Source organism: Ipomoea nil, unplaced genomic scaffold (assembly GCF_001879475.1).
Source record: "Ipomoea nil cultivar Tokyo-kokei standard unplaced genomic scaffold, Asagao_1.1 scaffold1977, whole genome shotgun sequence".
NCBI classification, from domain to species: domain Eukaryota; kingdom Viridiplantae; phylum Streptophyta; class Magnoliopsida; order Solanales; family Convolvulaceae; genus Ipomoea; species Ipomoea nil.
Genome location: NW_017618405.1, coordinates 1326379 through 1344671, shown reverse-complemented (window position 1 = coordinate 1344671; position 18293 = coordinate 1326379). Strand labels below are relative to the sequence as shown.

The window sequence follows — 18293 nt, the reverse complement described above, 5'->3', positions numbered from 1 at the left end:
CTTCTTCTATCTTAGCACTTCTATACTAATAGTTACCACGAGAAACATTTAATTTAGTACCCACAGCTTGAGAGAAATAATCAAGTAAAGCCACAGAAAAATCAAGAAACCCACAATAGTTGCCACCAGAACCCACATCCAATAAAGCGACAGGATGGATGTTTTCATTATCATAATGAGTATATCCCAAATTTGGAGAATCAGGGAGCTCGGTTCATGGTACAATATATAGTGACGGTAGTGCATTGCGCATTTTGTTAAAGTCAAATTCTATCCCAAGTAGGAATAGATCAAACACTTGTGAATGTTGTTGTTGTGTCACATAGATGCTTCAAATTGAGACCTAACCTCCAAATATATGTTATAGTCAGACCTACTTGAGATAACAAGATTATTACATGATATCATTTAACCCTACGTTTAATGAATAATAAAACATTAAAGCTAAAATTTGTGTTGAACAATTCAACCTCCTCACAACTTTAGGTTGCTATGCCTAAACCAGCTACTGCAGTGCTGCACTTTCTCCTACCATTTTGACATGGATATCAAATGACCAATTACAAAGCACATCAAGCTTAAATACAACCCTTCTTTAGTATTATTTATGACTGCTCTCAATGAAATTTCATGCATATATCCAATGTGCTGGCTATATAAATCTGTTGGTTACACTTCTATATTAATAGTTGCCACCAGAAACATTTAATTTAGAACCCACAGCTTGAGAGAGTACAGAATCACAAAAATCTCAAAGCAAAGAATCTCATCCATTAAAGCCATAAAAAAATCAAGAATAATTTTTTACTTGGAAATTCTAAGGGGATATCTATCAAAGTCAATGTGTGATCATCCTCATCCCACCAATCACATAAATCCATAAACGTGATTGCTCAACTAAAAATCACAAAGCATATTGGGCACTTAATTCAGCCTAACATAACATAAAATGACAAAGCATCTCAAAAGATCAAATTTTGTTAAGATGTTGATGCCCGTTGGCTCGTTAGCTCCTAGCCGGTGGATTTGCAGGAACAATATAATATAAAATAGAGAATGTAGAGATATAAAAGTAGAGAGAAGATGAAGACTCCAACTCTCCAAGAATCAGCCATCTTATTATTGGGAATGAACTTTATATAATACAAAGGAATAACAGTTACAAAGCAATACACTAATGGCTAATCAATAGTATTAAAGAGTAATAATGTCCATTATTCAAATATTTTGTAACACTCCCCCTTGGACATTATTTAACCATATCCATGCCTCATTAAAAACTCACTAGAAAAATCCTGTGGGAAAATCTATGTGAGAAAAGAGTACACGACATATGGGTAATGCATGTGTCGCTTCGGTTGCCTCATTAAAAACCTTACACTGAGAAAACCCTATGGGAAAAAAACTCAGTAAGGGAAAAAGAGTACAACCGTAAACCTTATGGGTTTAGGTATAAATCATAATAATATATCTTGATCTTCTGGATCAAAGTGAATGAGTTAATCTTCTGGACTAATAATTTCATTATATTTAAGGTGTTGTTGCTCCCCCTGAAGACAACAGCCTTCCTAATCTACGCATACCAATTTTATATACATACTTTTCAAAAGTAGATGTAGGTAAGGACTTAGTGAATAAATCTGCCAGATTTTCACTTGATTGGATCTTTTGGACCCGTATTTCACCACTCTTCTGGAGTTCATGTGGATAAAAGAATTTTGGTGTAATATGTTTGGTGAGATTACCTTTAACATATCCATTACTCATTTGTGCAACACATGCTGCATTGTCCTCATACAGTACAGTGGGGATCTTTCCATTACTCATTATTCCACACGAGTCTTGAATATTGTGTATTAATGACCTCAACCATACACATTCTTTGGAGGTCTCGTATAAAGCAATAATCTCATAGTGGTTTGACGAGGTAGCTACTAATGTTTGTTTAACTGATTTCCATGATATAGCAGTACCTCCTGAAATGAACACATATCCAGTCTGAGATCTAGCATTATGCGGATCAGACATAAAACCAGCATCCGCATATCCCACTAATGTGGTGTCTTGGTCTCTCTTAAATAGAAGCCCAAGATCCTTTGTACCTTGTAAATATCTGAGGATATGTTTTATGCCATTCCAATGCCTTCTGGTTGGAGTAGCACTAAATCGAGCTAGCATGTTTACTGAAAATGCAATATCAGGTCTAGTGCAGTTGGCAAGATACAAAAGTGCTCCAATGGCACTTAAGTAAGGGACTTCTGGTCCTAGAATATCCTCATTATCTTCTTTAGGTCTGTACGGGTTCTTATCAACTTCAAGTGATCAGACTACCATTGGAGTACTAAGTGGATGAGATTTATCTATGTAAAATTTCTCCAATAACTTGTCTGTGTACTTGGATTGGTGTATGAATATCTCTCCAGGGAGGTGCTCGATCTGCAGGCCGAGACAGAACTTGGTTTTACCTAAGTCTTTCATTTCGAATTCCTCTTTTAAACACAAGTTTGCCCTCTTGACATCTTTGTGTGTCCCTATGATATTTATATCATCTACAAAGATGGATATAATACAGAGACCATCAATTGATTTCTTTGTAAAGATGAAAGGACTAATATCTTTATTTTCATATCATTGTTTCAAGAGGAATTCACTCAATCGACAATGCCACATTCTTCCTGATTGTTTTAAGTCATACAATGACTTTTGTAGTTTTACGGTGAACATATTTTTATTTGTTTTTTCCTTTACATAAAGGATTTTGGATGCCCTCGGGTACTTTCATATAATGTCAGCGTCTAGTGACCCATATAAATATGCAGTCACAACATCCATTAACTGCATTTCTAAATTCATTTTTACTGCTAGAGATATTAGATAACGGAACGATGTGCCATATAAGACAGGAGAGTAAGTTTGTTCAAATCTATTCCGGGTCTCTGTGAGAACCCTTGAGCTACCGGTCTTGCTTTGTATCTGACCACCTCATTTTGTTCATTCCTCTTTCGTACAAATACCCATTTGGATCCTACTGGGATCACGCCTTTAGGGGTAAGTACAGGAGGACTAAACACTTTTCTTTTATTTAGCGAGTTGAGCTCAGCCTCAATTGCTTCTTTCCATTTCAACCAATCGGAGTGCTTCCGGCACTCCACTATAGTTTTTGGTTCTGGATCCAGATTATTGAAAGAAATGTGTAGAGCAATTGTAGAGGCGAATTGGTCGTCGACGACTGTTACATTTCTATTAAGATTTTCTCCTGTTTCGAGAAAGTTTATGGCAGATTCTATATTCACTTCAACAAGTCTTTTTCATTTGCTATTATATCTTGGTGAAGGTGTTCCGTATTCCCAGTGTTAGATTTATTTGTAGCATGTGCATTTACACTGGGTTTTTCGTCTTTAGGACGATTTTGGAGTAACTGTGATTGTTTATTGTTTTTAGTTTTTCGCGGATTTACATCTATTGCACCAACTAGTCTTCCACGCTTCTGGCGTTGGATAGTGTCGGTGTTAGTATTTGGTCCTTTGGGGACAATTATTCCTGATGGAGCATTTTCTGCAAGAATATAGGACCTAGTTACTCCTTTATAATCAGTAAACGCATCTGGCAGATTATTTGCTAGTTTTTGCAAATTTATTATTTTCTGAACTTCAAGTTCAGTTTGATTAGTACGTGGGTCAAGATACTGAAGATCTTTTTCATCCCATGAAATTTCGTGACATTTTTTCAAAGCTAGGTTTTTCTCTCCCCTAATGTCGGGAAATGATCTTCATAAAAAATGCAGTTAGCAAACCGTGCAGTAAACTGATCTGCTATCATAGGCTCGAGGTATTTAATGATAGAAAGGGATTCATACCCAACATAAATACCTAACTGACGCTGCGGGCCCATGGAAGAACGATGCGGAGGTGGTATAGGTACGTAAACCGCACAGCCAAAGACACGCAAATGAGAAATGTCTGGCTCATTACCACGTACAAGTTGTAGAGGGGAATAATCGTGATTTGCAGTTGGCCGGAGTTATATTAGATTTGTAGCATGCAACACTGCGTGTCCACAACAATTGACTGGTAGGCTGGACCGTTACAGTAATGGTCTAGCTATTAGTTTAATTCTTTTGATAAGGGATTCAGCTAAACCATTCTGGGTGTGGACGTATGGTACATGATGTTCCACCTTAATCCCCATGGCCATACAATAATCGCCAAAAGCTGACGAGGTGAATTTACCAGCATTATCCATTCTTATGTTCTTAATAGGATAATCGAGGAATTGGGCATTCAACCTAATGATTTGGCTCATGAACTTTGCGAATGCCATATTTTGAGTGGACAACAAGCACACATTTATCCATCAAGTGGAAGCATCAATAAGGACCATGAAATATCATAATGCTCCGGATGAAGGATGAATTGGTCCACAAATATCACCTTGTAGCCTCTGTAGGAAGACATGTGACTCAAAATCAATCTTAAGACGCGAGGGCAAAACAATAAGTTTTCCCTGTGCACATGGAACACATGTGTAATCTTTTGTAGAAAGGATGTATGTCCTAAGAAGGTTATGTCCAGTTGAATTTGAAAGTATTCGGCTTATCATAGTTTGCCCAGGGTGACCTAAGCGGTCATGCCATAGACTGAAAGAATGTGTATTTTTAAATTTCATTGCAAGTGCAACGCAGGAGAGTTGGGGCCTGATATAGGAATAATACAGGCCTGAAGAAAAGGAAGGAAGTTCTTCGATTTCCTTTTTCTGGTTATTGACCATTTGGGTCAAAACGAGGAATTCAGTATTGTTTTTAGTTTTAGTTTCTATGTGGAAACCGTTGGACCGAATATCCTTGAAACTAAGCAAAGTTCTTTTTGATTGAGGGTATAGGAGGGCTGAATCAATTATCAACTTTGTTCCATTAGGAAGAATAAGTGAAGCTCTGCCGGAGCCCACAATAGGAATGTCATCATTCGCTATGGTTGAAAGCTTGCCTTTGTGTTCCTTGAACGTTTGAAAAAATCTTCGGTCTGTCAGAATAGTGTGCGTAGTCGCACAATCAACCAAACATAGGGTTGATTCGTCTCCCATATCTCTAAAGAAAAGGAATGGGTATCAAGATAATGTGTAAGAAAGATCCATTGTATTTATTCAAATAGAACAAAAGTATTCAAAAAAAGAGGATCCATTATTCATATAGGACAAAAGAGTTCAAATATAAACATGCACAAAGGCATGAAGTAAAATTGAAGTCCATAAGGGAAAGAGAGAAAAAATAGGAGTATCACTCCTGATCTCCATAATCAGCTAGTTCTTCGCCTAGCAGGTCATCATTCCCTAAGATGAGGGCATTTGCTTCAGGCAAAGATGATTACCTATAATCTTTCTTCTTTTGTCTTTCTTCCTGCTGGAGCATCTTTTGGTAAGCCTTGACCAGATGCTTTGCAGTCCTGCATGTCCTAGACCAATGTCCTTTGCAACCACATTTATAACATGGCTGCGACTGACCGGAGTTATGTTGTGACTTGCTTGATATATTTCTTTGAGTTTGCTTGTTCTGAGGACAAGAGTCACTACTGCTAGCTCCCCCTCTACCACCTCGCTTTGGGCCCCTGCCATGACCTCTCCCCCTTCCCCGGCCTCGACCCCGCCGATTGTTGCTCTGCTGGGCAATAGTGTGTGCTTCAGGCACAAGTGCAGTGCCGGTTAGATGCGCATTGTGATTATGCATCAATAACGGGCTATGCTTTTTAGCCACAAGTAAAGCCGTAATGAGCTTTGAATGCAGAGTATACTTTGTATTCCTCTACTGCTGCTGGAGCACAAGGTTATTTGGATGGAACATGGATAGAGTTTTTTCAATCAGATCCTCGTCCGTAATTGTCTACTTACAGAGCTTCAGTTGTGACACAATTTTGTGTAGGGCGGAGTTGTATTCAGTCACAGACTTAAAGTCTTGAAATCGGAGGTTAAGCCAATCATGTTGGGCCTGGGGGTGGACCAATGACGTCTGTTGGTCAAATCATTCCTTAAGAGATGTACAGAGGACATAGGGGTCTTTTTCTGTTAAGTATTCATTCTTGAGGTCGTGGTTACGATGGTGGCGGAGGAAAATGAGCGCTTTTGCCTTCTGGGCTGTAGTGCTCGTAGATGTCTCTTCAATGGTGTCCAGCAGTTTTGTAGATTGGAGATATATCTCAACATCAAGCGCCCAAGTGAGGAAATTGCTTCCATCGAGGGCGAGTACAACGAATTCTCTTTTTGCGAGAGCAGCCATTTCTACAGAAAATATTTAAATGAGGACCAAAGAAATAGCATGTGTGGCCTAGTTTATTTCAATAAACAAAAGGCCCAAGTAACATATAATATAGCATACCAAAAAAAAAATGGTCCAAACAAATGAGGGCCTGAATGAGAATAAAAAAAAATAGCCCATGAAAGATGGCCCATATAAATGATATGCAAATATTAGAGGCTTAATAAAAACCCTAGGCCAAAGAGAAATAACGCTTCTGGCGTTTAATTGAAGAGTAAAAGCTATATTAAAACACTGCTAGCGTTATTTTACGCAAAACGGTTTCGATTAAACGGCCGCAGACACCGTCGATCACCGCCATCTTCTTCGCAAAACATCACTGGTCGCCGCTATCGCGAGAGGAATCCGGGCGTCCGTTTACGCAAGCGATCCGCGGCCACCATCGCCACAAGCCACCGCCACAACCGACCAGACGGAGGTCTTCCGCGTCGCCGTCGCCGCAAAGCACCGAACCGTTGCCGGTCATTACCCAGCGCCATCGATCAATGGTGCAGATCAGAAAAAAATAAAGGCGTCGGCCATCAAGAATCAACGCCTACTGCCGTTGATTGCCATTTCTGCGGGAGGAAACTGCCGTCCAGCGCACCACCGTGCATCGATTGTCGTCGTCGTCCAGACCGTCGTCTCACCATCACCGATCGTCGCCGCCGATTCGGTTAGTATTATTATTTTTGATTTTATTCGGTTCAAAGATTCAAGGGAAAGAAAAAAATTGTATGAAAACAAACTCTCTGTATTTCGAAATATGCAAAAGAAACGGTTGTTTCTGAACAATGCTGTAGAAAAACAATTAACTTCATTTTTTTTTTTGAAGACAAATCTAAGAAAATTTGTTGTTTTTGGTTTTGAAAAAAAAAACAGTAAACAACACTGTATGTTTTAAAAAACTTCTCCCTTCTACTTTTCTGCTTTTTTGTTGGAAGAAAAGTTTAGACAGATACACATTTTGATGTAAATGAAAGGTAATAATATACTGGAATAACAAATATATAAATTAGATAGGATCCACAGTATCAGAAAATATACAATTTAGGCATATAAGAGTACTATCCAGTAAAAGATAATCATATGTCCAAAATGCACATATTCACATATATGAGGACTACCAGTAAAAAGATAAGCATATCTTGAATATTGACAGATGCAAAAATAAAATAAAAAAAAACAAAAAAAAAACATAGAATATGTGATTTTAGGCAAAAAATACATAAAGTATAGGATTACCGTTCACCGGGTATATTGAGCGGGCCGATAACGTGTTAAGATGTTGATGCCCGTTGGCCCGTTAGCTCCTAGCTGGTGGATTTGCAGGAACAATATAATATAAAATAGAGAGTGCAGAGATATAAAAGTAGAGAGAAGATGAAGACTCCAAGAAATAACCATCTTATTATTGGGAATCAACTTTATATAATACAAAGCAATAGCAGTTACAAAGCAATACACTAATGGCTAATCAATGGTATTAAAGTGTAATAATGTCCATTATTCAAATATTTTGTAACAAATTTCAATTTCTACAGAGCAATTAATCGAATCTCGAAAATTCCAAACTTCAATTACAAAATCAGATAGCAAGGTGCTCAAAATTGAACTAACCCAGGTGGAATTCATGACCGCATTGAAGCTTAGCCCAAGATCTATCCCCATTACGATTCACTGTTTTAAGGCAAATCGAACGCGACTCTGTTGCTGACACCTTGCCCCACCATCGTCGTCGTGAAGAAGATCCATCATTTTTCAAACTCTTGTGTTTTTCATCGCAGAGAGTACTTACTGGGACGCAAAGGTCGTGGGTGAAGTCGGCGGAGGAGTGGGGGTTGAAGAATTAGTTGTCGGCAGGGGAGGAGGTGGTCTCGGCGGAGTGAAGGAGGAGGTGGTGGTGGTCCGACGAATCGTCTACAGCGGAGAGGGGAAAATGTCAGCGTTGGAGAAGTCGAGACGATGGAATGAATGACGCAAAGATAGAATAAAGAGAAGCAGACATCATGAAATGACGCAAATACCCTCCTCTCAAACAGTATCTAACGGAAATGTAGACGGAGGATTAAAATTGTCCTCGTCACAATAAGTGTGTCCATAAATTGTCTAAATTTGTTATAGAGTACCAAAATTGTCCGTGCCACTATAAGTCTAGGACCAAAACTGTCTTTTACTCTATATTTTTACTACTTAAAAAAAACACAAAGAATACTTAAATTAAATCTTCAAACAACCAGGGGCAGAGCTGATTTGTTGGTGCGGGGAGCCATCACAATTTGAGAGAGAATAATAATAAAATACATTAATATTCATTTAACATATTCCAAAATACATTATTATATTACCAATCTACTAAAATTTAGAAGTTAGAACGTCTCTCTTTCATGTCACGAAAATCATCTATAATTGGATCTATACTAAATTGCTTTGCAATTTGTTTTTCAATGTATACTAACAAACAATCATTAAGAAATTCATCTTCCATCTTGTTACGAAGTGTAGTCTTTACTATATTCATGGCATAAAAAGATCGTTTTGTAGTAGCTGTACATACTAGAAGTGTGAGAATGGGAGTTACTACTCTGAACACAAGAGGATAGATGTTTGATTTTCTAGATCATAAATACTTTCTAGTGTTCTGAAATCAAGAAGTTGTTGCCCATGTTCAAAATGTTCAAGTTGCGTTCTCAATTGTAAAATTTCATAATCTTCAAAGTCTTGAGGGTAAAACTTCTCTACTAACTTGCAAACGTCATCAATTCTGAATGATATACGCACCTCTTTTGGATCTAACGATGAACTGAGAATAATTAACTCTATTACTTTATCATCAAACATATTGCTCAACTCTTGCAACTGAGAATCAATCACGGCATTACAAATATCAAATTTGTAATGATACCCAATTGTTAATTCATCTTGTTGATGTCTATCCCTTCATCTTCTTGCAATATATTGAGCATAAAAATCAGACATAGTTATGTTAACAGTTTCACAAAAAGACTTCACACTTGCAACTAATTCATCCCATCCACTATCTCTTAAATTTTGAATAAGCAATTTAGTATATGACACAAGATGCGTTGCATTCAATATTTCTTGAGATTAAAGTAGCAAAGCTTGGCAAAGCATATTAGAAATCTCGAAAATTTTTCTCATGAGATGCATAATGAATACAAACTCAAAAGAAGTGAGTACCTCATAAGCTCCATCGACATCTCCACGGTGAGCATGTGTAGTTCCATCTTCAATAATGTTAGGAACACTTTGTAATTAGATTATGATGATACCAAGCTTAGGAGTTTAGACCCCCCCCCCCCTTCCCCTTCCCCTTCCCCTTCCCAATCTTTTTATTCTCAAGACTTAGAATAAGTTTTGTGACATTCGAATATTAAACAAATGTTTAAACCGAGTGTACAAATTGTACTCAACCAAACAAATACTCGAGGAGGTCAAAATCTCATACAGAGGAGTTACTCGAGGGATTAACTCTCAACGACTCGAAACCGAAGAGTTAATCTGAGACGAATAACTAAAAACAAAGATTCGAAGATGAAGAGTTGAAGATGAAGACCGAGAGGTTGCAAAGACCGAATCATGGAAGGGTCTACCTCTTGTGTATTTATCAAGACCGAGTGATAAGACAGATCATTCGAGGAATTAAGGGATGATTGGTAAAGTCAATCAATCATATCCGAGAGGACACAAGGTTTGAGGCGTTAACCTAGTTAACAACTTTGTAGGACAAGCCAGAATTATTCTCTTAGCGTAAAACAATCCTTAACCTTAAATTGATATATCCTAAGACAAAGTGAGTCCTAGGAACATATCCCAAGTTCAATTTCGCATTAAATGCCAAGATAATGTGTGAAGATCAAAAGCAAACTTTCTACACAGTTTAAGGATTCAACTGCTAGAAATCTGACAACTCTTGTACCTCTCTGGATTACCCATCAGTTAGTACTCGTTGGTCGCATAGGCAGTTTGAAATTTTGTTTTCCCTCCAACGAAACAATTTCCAAGCTTATAAATACCCTCTTCACTTTCAGAAGAAGGTGATGGTCATTCTAAGTATTCTAGTGAGAGAAAAACGGTGAAAATCCTCTAAGTTCTAGTGACCAGTGAGAGAGACAAAAGCTTCAAAGCAACATCCAGATTTGCGAAGTCTTGAGCTACTGCAACGTTCAAATTTTCAGATTCAAGAGCCAAGATTTCCAGTTGGAAAAAGAAGAAAATCTTATTCTTCATCTTGTTTTCTCTACTTGGATTAGTAGAAAGAGGCAGAGTAAACTCTTGTTGAGTTGAAAAACCTGGTGAAACAGTCATCGTCGACTTTGTGATTAAGGGGTGAACTGTTGGTGGTCATTGTACTATAGGGACATAGTGCAATCATTCACGCGTTGTGAAGACACAATGGACCAGGCTTAGTTAACAACCAAACCACTATAAAAATCTCTCTCTTTACTTTACTCATTGCTTTTATTTAGAATATTATTCACGTCAAACCCAGCCTAACGTTTTTACAAGAACACTTACATGCAAACTAAAATTTAAAAGGGGTTACAAAACTTATTAAGTAAAAATTCACATGTTGCACTATACATTCTCATCAAACTTGAAATAGATTTCAAATGAGAACTCCAACGAGTATCACCCGGCCTTTGTAAATAACCAATTGATTAAGACCCATCCCACTTTCAAGCTCATCAATACTAAGCAAATGAGCAATATTTGAGGCATGAGCAACTTTCAACTGGTCATTGCGCTCACATAGAGCCCCAACAACATTTAATAATAGAGTTCAACTTGGTGAAAAATTGATGGACAAGGATGACTTCATTTGAAGAAGCTATTAATGCCAATTGCAATCGGTGTGCAAAACAATGAACATAATAAGCATAAGGACATTCATCCAAGATTAAATTTTTCAATTCATTCTATTCTCCACGCATGTTACTTGCACCATCATAACCTTGTCCCTGAATATTTTGAACATCAAGATTATGACGAGATAAGATAAAAATATACTTTCTTTCAAAGTTGATGCACTAGTGTCCTTAACATGAACAACTCCAAAGAAACGCTATTGTATAAAGCCATCTCTATCAACAAATCTTAAGACAATTGACATTTGTTCCTTCTTTGATTCATCTCGAGCTTCATCACCAATGATACAAAATTTTGCATCACCAATTTCTTCTCGGATATCACTTTTTACTTTAGTTGCCAACACTTGCAAAATTTGCTTTTCTATTGTTGGTGATGTATATGATGCATTTCGTGGAGCTTTATCAAGAACTTTTGTTGCTTCATCATTAAAAGAGGCAATGAAACTCAATAGCTCTAAAAAAATTTCACGGTTCGTTGATGTTATTGACTCGTCATGGCCTCTAAAAGAATATCCTTGAAATGCAAGTCATCTCGTTGCCTCAATTGAAGTTCTCAAGCGAAGTCTATTCTCTACTATTTCTTGAGATGTGAATTTCTCAATATGTTGTACAATGTGTGATTGTTGGTTCATGAGATCCGCACAAGTTTTCTCGGCATTTCGGTGAGGGTATGTGAGATCTTTCCCAATATATGCTAAAAATTAGCAGTTTTTTCCATCTCTATAGGCTCGATGTACTTCTTATTTGGTAAATTTTGTGTCAAAATGAGTTACCGTTCTTCCCCAAAAAATCCTGTAATCCAGGTCAAAAATCTAAAAATTTTCTGCCAGCTTGTATATCTTGCTATTTTGTGTTGTTTTGATGCTTTTATGAAACTATGAGATAAAATGAGAGCTTATTTGGAAACGTGTTGTTTTTTACTCCCCGAAATAAGAATAAATGGGCCCGGCAGCAAACATGTGCTCATTATCCTTCGGCACACGGTACTTCTCTCATTTTACTTTCTAATTTATGAGTTAATAGAATATCTCTTGTCATGTCATGCCTTGTGTATACCAAACATGATACTCTTTGTTTAAAATGGATGTGCATGATTCAATTGAATTTTTGGTGTCCAATACAAGGGACAATTATATCACATATTGAATATGCTTCTCCTTATTTGACAAAATTTAGCATATAATCTCTTGATTAGGCTCATATAAGAGAATTTGTTATCTTTCTTTTTGGCAATTAATTATTTGCTATAGGCCACTGGAAACATGATTTTGTTAGGTTGCACCTGTTGTTGCTAAACATTAACTTGTTCTTGTTATAACAATTACATGATATGAGCCTGAATGTTGTGATATAACTCATACCCTACGTTTTAAGAGATATTATAGCTTCAATTTTTTGACATAGCATTGCCCAGAAGACGACAAGTCATAGCACTAATTAGAATATAACAACACTAGGACAATCTCCTAATGAAAATTGACTTGGTATTTATTTAGAAGTCAATTGATTATTTGTCCAAGTTCAAGCTTATTTATGGTGCTAGTCTTTATTTTAGAAATCCTTTTACATGAGTCTCGGACATTGAAATAAATCTCAAATCTGAGTATCCAAACAAGATGATAGTGCCTAATTTTTAATATAGTTTTGCCCAGAAGGTAAACACTAAGAGCACTAATTTTTATTTGACACATTTTGGTCTAAACCATCGGCTATGAATATTTGATCGAAAAAGATTCATAGAGCCTAAGTTAATCCCTGAAGGATCACTACGAGCATACGATCATTAAATTATTGCAATCCATTAATGCATATAATGAATGATCTGAGAAGTTAATTCTCGTGGATCATCCAGAATCATTTGACAATTTAGAATTAATTACTTCTTGAAGTTTACTTTTCTGGACGGGTTTTAATTCTCGGATGGTACCTTTTGGATGGTACATGAATCCGTTGTACTCCAGTAGAAGTACATAACTAAAATTATTTTAAAATAGTGTGGGTCTCATTGTCATATGTGATAGTCACCTTGTACTCCTGTAGTAGTACATGAGCAGATTATAATAAGTATTTTGAATGTCATTGATTTTTACAAGACATCAAAATTTTAGTTTTTGTAGGAATGTACTTTATGAGTTCTAAGCCTTTCCTACTTGGTAATGTGTCTGGTCATCGGACCGTTATTTTTAATAAAAGTCTGGAAGACCTCATATGGGATTGATTTTGGATGGATAATGACTCATGAAAAGTCTTGAATTTCTATCCTTAGTGTTATGCTATATAGTCCAAAATATTTTATGATCATGTCAAAGTTATCATGATATAGTTATTTAAAATGCTATGTGTTTGAAAGCTAGAAATAAATTACGTCATGATAATTTGCCTGAAACAAATTAGTTGTATAATATTTGATAATGATTACTCCCCATGAGTTGAGAAAATGAATTTTTGAGATCTTGAATGGTCTTTGTAACACTCCGTATTTTCCTAAAATAAACTATAGTCCCGATATTAAATATTTTGTTAAAAATATTTATATAGCTATTTAATTTAAAGCGGGCTCGGGTCTATTTATTATATGAATTATTATTTTCGTATCCAAATGCCTTAAGCCCAAAATATAACTATTTACTATGAGTCTTGCACCCAATAGTCAAGCCCATGAGTGTATATATAAATATATGAGTGATATGTTGTGAGTCCAAAATGTCTAGTCCAACCCAATTCCCTAATCTAATCTAGCCTAAGCCCAACCCAACCCACAAATAGAAATCTACCCTACTCAAAATAGATGGAGTATACATGTATTATGATTCTTCTTCTTCTTCTGCCGTTTTCCGCCTCATCTTGTCCATCCGAAAGGTGAGCGAAGCCATCCGTGTTCTTTCCCTTTCTTTGACCTACAGTGGTGAGGGTTGATCGTGAGTAACTTTGGAGACCGTTAGCAGCTCCGGCGATCAGCGTAGTTCTCGTAGCAAGCAAGTCGGCGGCAGTGTTGTGGTTCTCCGGTTAGCGAACAGTCCATCAACGACAACCACAACAGCCCTCCACCGGCAGCTCGGGTGACGGACCTGCATGGCTTGTGTGAACAGATGGTGGAGCTCGGCAAAACAGCAACTGGTTTGCCCCTTCGACGTTCCTACGGCAACCTCGGAGCAAGTAAGGTGGCAGCTTTTCTCTGGCGGTGACGGTCGACGTCTCTCCGATAGTCAGTGGTGAGCTTTGCCTATCCTTGTTGCTTATTAGATGTTAAATAGTTTGTTGTTAATTAATATTATTAAAGTGTTGCTTAGTTTAGTGGTAAGATAGGGGTTAATGTTTAAAGGATATCTAGGGTTCGATTTTCACAAAGCCTAAGCACTAGATATTAGTTTTAATTGTTAAGTTTACCTTGGGTTGGTTATTAACTTAATAATTAGTGTTGTTGCCTAGTTCACATTCTAATAAGTTTACCATCATAGGCTAGATGGTTAAGGGTGTGGTTAATCTTAAGATAAGCTAAGGTTTAAACCCCCTCATAGGTTAATTAGTTTTGTTATTAAAGTGAAGGATCAGTTTGATTCACAGGTTCCCGGTAGCTTAGCGTTGTTTTTGAATGTTAAGCGAATGAGGTAACCCATGCTTTACAAAATCTATTTTCTTACCTATATGATGATTTCTTGACTTCTACTTGTGATTTTTGCTATGAAATGTGAGTTTTGATGCATTGTCTTGTGGTAATGCATATCTAGAGCTTGTTATTAGGGTTCTTGTATGCCATTACTTGCTATTTCTTGGGTTCAAGTCATATTGTTGTATTTTATGAGATTTTGGACTTGAATTTGGTCTTGTTATTGAAAATCCCCGAAGGGATTATTTCGTGGTACAGGGCGTACCCGCGGGCGGAACGACGGGCAGTAGCCTACCCGCCGCCCCACCTGCGGGGTACACGTGTTGGGCTTCGGTTCCCGCGGGCGGAACCACGGGTGGAGGTCCACCCGCGGGGTACACTGTTGGTGGTCAGTCGAGGATTTGTTCCCCGTGATTTTTTTTGACTCGGTAATTGATGTTTTGACCTCCCGATGTTGTTTTATTGGGATATTTGAGTGTCTTCTTGATGTTTCGTATGTCTAGAACGGTATGTTAGGAATCCATGTAGGATTTGGTGTCTTGAATCGTGCTAAGTATTTAACTTTGTGATTCGTTGGACCATAATGAGTCTTGTATGCTCTACGGAACTATGTTTGGTTTACCCGTTTGATAAGCATGCTAGTTTGATGTTGAAATGCTAGAGTGTGTGGTTTGTTCTTTCCTATTGAGGTTGGCAACTTGTGTTGACCATTGTTGGTGTCGGATTGTAACCTTTCCTTGTTGAGTATGGTTTCATATCTTTGTTGTGATCCATTGATTGATTCCGGTGATGAAAATGTGTGTATTGGTTGTACCTTGATTGCACGGTTAATGGTATGGGACATTAATCACCAAGGTACATATGTGGTCCTCGTGGTGGCCATGAAATGAAATTGGTGGTGTGACTTGAGCTTTGCTCACTTGTTGGTAGTTGTGTGATTGAAATGAACGGTACCCTCGTGTACTATGTGTAGGTGGAAATGTTGGTGGTTGTAGGTGGGGGAACGACGGTTCCCGGAGGCATAAGGTTGGACTCAGAAGTACAGGGGTTCTCGGAGGTAATGGTTGGAACTGTAATAAGGCCGGGGGTAGCCATAAGGTTGGAACCGGGCATAAGGTTGGAACTGTGTGAATCTTGTGACATGTAGTGTCACTGTGGCATGTAGTTGCCAATGATTGAATGTTTATTCTTTGTTAATGAGCATGTAGAGTGGTATTCTACTTTGTGATCAGTAGAATGCACCTCGAGTTGTATTTGGTTATTGTTGTTGTCATTGTCTTGGGATGTTGATTTCCCTTGTTCTTTTGAGAGTAAAATAGAGTCTTTGCAGTCGATTTCTCTCTATGACTTTTGAACTAATATATACTACATCCCGTTTCGAAAATGGTTTTGTTTTATACTATATATATATGCTACTTAACGCGTATTGATGGGTTACAAGCAATATTCGCTGACCGAGTGTCGTCCCCTTTCTTTATGTTGCTTTACAGGGCTTGAGTAGCTTATGGCGAGCGCGTTAGCTGTCGGGTTGTTAGTGTAGCTCCCTTGGACTGATCAGTTAGTGTTTTGGGCCTGTGTGTCATGGTTGTAAGGATATGAATAGTATGTTTTGTTCAGACTAGCCTGTGCATCCGCATTGAGGTGGATGTGGCATATCACTTCCCGTTTTTTCCTTTTCCTAAGTAAAGTCTTCCGCTGATGTTTTATATATTAGATTATTAGTGTTGGTATAATTTATGTATAAATAAATTAGGAATAAGGTTCAAATTATCCACTGAACGTAACTTGAAAATGCAATTAGGTCACTGAACAAAAAAGTGCAATTAGGCCACTGAACACTTCAAATGTATGCAATTTCACATGATAGTAGGTTACCATCAATTTTAGTAGGTTACTTGCTTACGTGGCAGCTGAATTGACATTTTTAAATATTTTTTTAATAAATTTTAATAATAAATTTTAAAAAAAATGACGGGGTTTAATTTTTTTTTTTTAATTTTTTAATTTTTTAATTTTTTAATTTTTTTGAAATTTATTGAAAATTATTTAAAAATTATTAAAAATGCCAACTCAGCTGACACGTAAGCAGGTAATCTGCTAAAATAGATGGCAACCTGTTATCCAGTAAAATTGCATACATTTGGAGTGTTCAGTAGCATAATTGCACGTTTTTTGAGTGTTCAGTGACCTAATTGCACTTTATTTTCGTTAAGTGGCCTAATTGCATTTTCAGGTTACTTTTCAGTGGTCAATTTGAACCTTATTCCAAGAAATTAAGACTGTCTAAAATTCTATAAAACTTACATTCTTAATTCCTAAGTACTTGATTACATATAGAGTTATAGTACTATAACTTATAGGAATTGAGGCGAGTCTATTTGACTATTGTAAAATTATTATGTATAAAGAATAAAAAATTACTCATATTTCTATTATAATGAGTACACACAAAATTTGTATTCATAATAGAGAAATTCGGTCTCAGTAATCATTAATTTGAAGTGCATTATTTGTGCATTTGACATCCTCAATTTTTTTATTCTTCACGATAAAAGGATGAAAGTATGTAAGTTAAATATTTTAATCTTTTAATTTTATTCAAAATTTTAAAATTATTAATTTAATAACTAACCTTAGCTAGAGATTTTTTTGATAGGTGAATAACAATCTAATTGCTTGTATTTTGATGCTACAATTGCAATATCAAATAGTCTTGACTATTTTTATTACTGTTGTTTATGCATAAAGAAGTTTTTTAAAGTTGAAGTTGTTGAAATCTTACTTATGATCAAGTATATTGTAAGAAAGACTTTGGTGAATGATTTTACATCAAAATATGGTTGAATAAGAGGAAGAATGTCACTTTTCAAGTGAAAACTTGAATGATAATTTTTTTTATAAATTATTATATATTTTGGTACAATATAATATATCTTCATTTGATTATAGTATATTTTTGTTACTTAAAATAATATCAATTAGCAATTCTCTTCCTTCTATTTTTTGTTTAGACTTTTCCTAACATAATTTTTTAAGTAATCAATTTCAATACTAATATACAAATCTTATAATTTCAAATAAATGTACACTTTCAAATATTAGAATTGTTTATAATTTCATCATTAATTTTATTATTTAAATATATAATAAAAAAGATTTATCTATGTATCGCACAGGTAATTTACTAGTTCACAATTATACAAAAAATGACCTACGTTAAATTTTGGCATAAGACCCCAATCTTCTTAGAAACGGTCCTGACTGCTCCGTGCACGCGTCATGCTGGGTGCGACAATCCTTGCCACCCACAAGCTTCGCAGTAGTTTCTTTCCATTCCTCAATCAATGAGCCCACAAAAATTTTTATTTTACAGAAAAAAATCAAAAAAAAAAAAAATCTCTACCCCTATTAATTAAAAATGACAAATAAAAACGCTTTTAGTATATTTTTAAATTTAATTTTTTATATTTAATAGCATTTTTAATATAATTTTTAAATATATAAATTTGTA

At 36.3% G+C, this 18293-nt stretch overlaps 1 long non-coding RNA gene across 1 annotated transcript; it reads left to right on the top strand.

The window, feature by feature from the left end:
* The first annotated feature begins 13991 nt into the window (after positions 1-13991).
* LOC109147158 lies at positions 13992-16495 on the top strand. Its single transcript, XR_002048564.1, has 2 exons — positions 13992-14387; positions 16273-16495. It is a non-coding gene; the product is annotated as an uncharacterized LOC109147158 (long non-coding RNA).
* The last annotated feature ends 1798 nt before the right edge of the window (positions 16496-18293 follow it).